Here is a 3,182-nt window from a genome sequence, read left to right on the forward strand (position 1 = left end):
TTCACTAGCCAAGTCACAAGTTAATAGCCAAGTCACTGTTAATCACATGTCACTAACTAAATAACTGACCATGTCACTAACCAAGTCACTTCAGCAATTGAATATCATTGTAAACTGAACATGAATTTGATTCTGGTTATCGATAATGATGATGATGATAGGTTTAACATGAATTCAATTAATGAAGATTAATCGATGATATTTGCTTTTATTATTTGTGGGATCGTTGTACATTGGTTTTAACTGTAATAAGAAGCTTAGACAAGTCTTGTAAATTGGAACGTCTTGACATTGTTGCTGTTTCTTGTTTGTGTATTTATTCAAGATTAAGTTTGGTCTCACTGATGTTGTGGCATTTCTTCTTTTACACAAGTATTCACTTCCTTTAATGCTTCTCTTCATTTTCTCTTGTTCTTTCATATGAGGGCAAAGTTACAGATAAATACCTTGGAGAGAAATGAATCAAATGATCATGGCACAAGATTCATACATGTCAAGCTATATGTCGAATTAAAGGTAGCAAGAAAGAAAGGTAAATATATTGTTTTGTTGCTTTCCCGTTACGAACTGAACTATTGAACAAGAAGCTAGGTAGCAGTACAAAACTACAAATGATTGAGATATAACTCCCAAGCCGGTAAGTAGAACACAAGTCTGTGCAGCCAAAGTTGTTTCCGTGTTTAAATGATAATTTCAAAACGGGTGAGAGCCTCCGGTCTTTCCATTGCTCCGTGTTTAAATGCAGGGTTGAAGACGAAGAAGCAGGACAAATCCAATGGCATATGTAGTGAGAGCAGCTAGTACTGAACTGAGCACTGAAGACCAAGTCATTCAATTTGTTGCCGGCCAGGTCTGTCTTCCCCTAGTTGCCTCTGTTTTGAAGTAACATTAATCTAAGACAGAACCCTTTTAACTTTTCTACTTGGATACTTCAGGTGGCCCCCTACAAAATAGTCAGAAAAGTAGGGTTTATATCTGCCATTCCAAGATCAACTGCAAGCAAAATCTTGAGGAAGGAACTTGTTAATTTACAAAGCAAACAGCAAATGGTCTCCAGACTATAATGCCTTTTCCTGCTGGCCAACTTCTTTCAGTAGAACATAGTGAGAAAGAGGCCCCTTTAGAAAGTGAAATGTCTGATGGATCGTCTGGTTATCCATTTATGGGAGAGTGAAGAGAACTAGTACCTTGTATACAGATATCAAGTCGAAAAAGAAAAAAAAGAAGCTTAAAATTTTCAATGTGAAAATCACTCAATATATACCATGAAATCATCTAAAATAACGTCATGCAAACACATACAAAGTGGAATTTTGTCAATATGACAACAAAAGGGAACAACTCAAAAGATACTTCAGTTACACTATTATTACTAATAAATTAAAAGAGTATCAAAAGCTAAAAGTTATCTACTGGATCTGTACGTAGCAACCTTTCTTTCAGTCATAAATGCATTTGCAGAAGTAGTCAATTTCCTTTTCAACAAACAATCAAGAATATAAACATCAAGACTGAAGCAAAAAACAAGTCAAAGTAGGGTAAATATCAAAAAACTGATAATCAATCCAGAGCACAAAAAGGAAAAGAACAACACACAACAACAAATTAATAAATCACATGCAGACTTAACATTGAATATAGAAACCCGAGTAATCCAATACTTACATCTTATCAACTTCCCAATTATCTCATGGACAAGAAACATAATAATAAGGAAAGCATCTTACCACGAAGCTTTTTTTCTAGTTCTACTTTAATCACTGTTCTTGATGGAGAGCATCTACCACGACAACAATTTAAGTAAATCAAAGCAAATGAAGCAGATTTGCAATGAGTCCGCTATTAGATTGACACATAAGAGTCGCATAACTCAGAATTACACTAGATCAACCAAAACCGAACCAGATCAACAAGAATTACACCATAATTCACTAAAATCTGATTTATACGCCTCACAATATGCAATCAGGTCAAACAGATTGGCTATAAACAAAGAGATCCGAATGAACGAATTGTCAATTTACTAATGAGCATCGAAACACTATGGAAAATTCAGAGAAGAAAACCAGATCGAATTTGAGAGCGGTGAAATTGATTGCCTATTAGAAAAGGAAATTACTTTCATCGTCACGATTGTCGTCTTTGTTTACGTGAGGCTGAGCCATCGGAAACCGGAATGAATCTCCGAGATCTGGATGAACTATATGAGAAGGGGCAGCCGGAGAATCCCTCAATCGGGGTGCGATCGTGTGCGGTGGAGACGGAGCAGCTGCCACAGGCGTCCTAGTCGCACTCTTGACAAGGGTTCATACACGTTTTTGTAATTAAATGTAACTCTAGTGGTAGGTTGTGAAGATGTGACCTTAATTATCATGGGGACATTTATGTATCCTGAATTATAATAAGACACTTCAAAATGACCTTTTTTATCATTGGCCCTTGAATAAATAAAAATTACTTTTATTTAACTATTTTAGAAAATTAAAATAAATTAAGTTCTACAATATTTTTCTTAATCTTAGCTTTTTAAGATTAGTTTTCTAATTTTTTTTTATATTCCACTACAAGAAAGAAAGAAAAAAAAAATAACTCAAAATATATTGCTTGTAGTATATTATTGTGAGATTAATCTTTATTAATATAATGATAAAGATTTAGTATCATATTATTCTTTTCTTCATTCTATAGTTGTATAATTATGAGATTAAAAAAAATACTTTATGTCAAAACAAGGATATAATGTTTTATTTCACTATTTTGACAATATAAAGAAATAGCATTAGTGGAATTGTCATGAGATTTTAAATAAAGAGGTCTAATATTCAAATCTCATCATTGTGGTTTTTAAATATTTTTAAAAACAAAATGAAATTTTGTGTTTGTAACGGGCCGGCCCACAATATGTCGTGCTCGGGCCGTGCCGGGCCGGGCCAATGGGCCAATATTCCTAGGCCCAACCCGGCCCGTTATTCTAACGTGCTCGGGTCGTGCCGGGCCACTAACGGGCTTGGGCCGTGCCGGGCCTCTTTTAAACGTGCCGGGCCCATGCCGTGCTCGTGCTTAGCGGCTCGTTTGCTACCTCTACGTCTCACCTTATTTTTCATCCTCATTACCTTGTTGGACTCCGGCATCTTTACTCTTATTCAGAGAGTGAAGTCATCCGATGATGATTCTGCTCGTCA

At 35.7% G+C, this 3,182-nt stretch overlaps 1 long non-coding RNA gene across 1 annotated transcript; it reads right to left on the bottom strand.

Annotated features, from left to right (window-relative positions):
* Positions 1-527: 527 nt before the first annotated feature.
* Positions 528-2,315, bottom strand: LOC121049616. The gene is made up of 2 exons (XR_005800902.1): positions 2,120-2,315; positions 528-943 (listed from the first exon to the last, which is right to left on the bottom strand). It is a non-coding gene; the product is annotated as an uncharacterized LOC121049616 (long non-coding RNA).
* Between the last annotated feature and the right edge of the window lie 867 nt (positions 2,316-3,182).

The sequence above is a fragment of the Rosa chinensis genome, chromosome 5 (assembly GCF_002994745.2).
Source record: "Rosa chinensis cultivar Old Blush chromosome 5, RchiOBHm-V2, whole genome shotgun sequence".
Lineage (NCBI taxonomy): Eukaryota > Viridiplantae > Streptophyta > Magnoliopsida > Rosales > Rosaceae > Rosa > Rosa chinensis.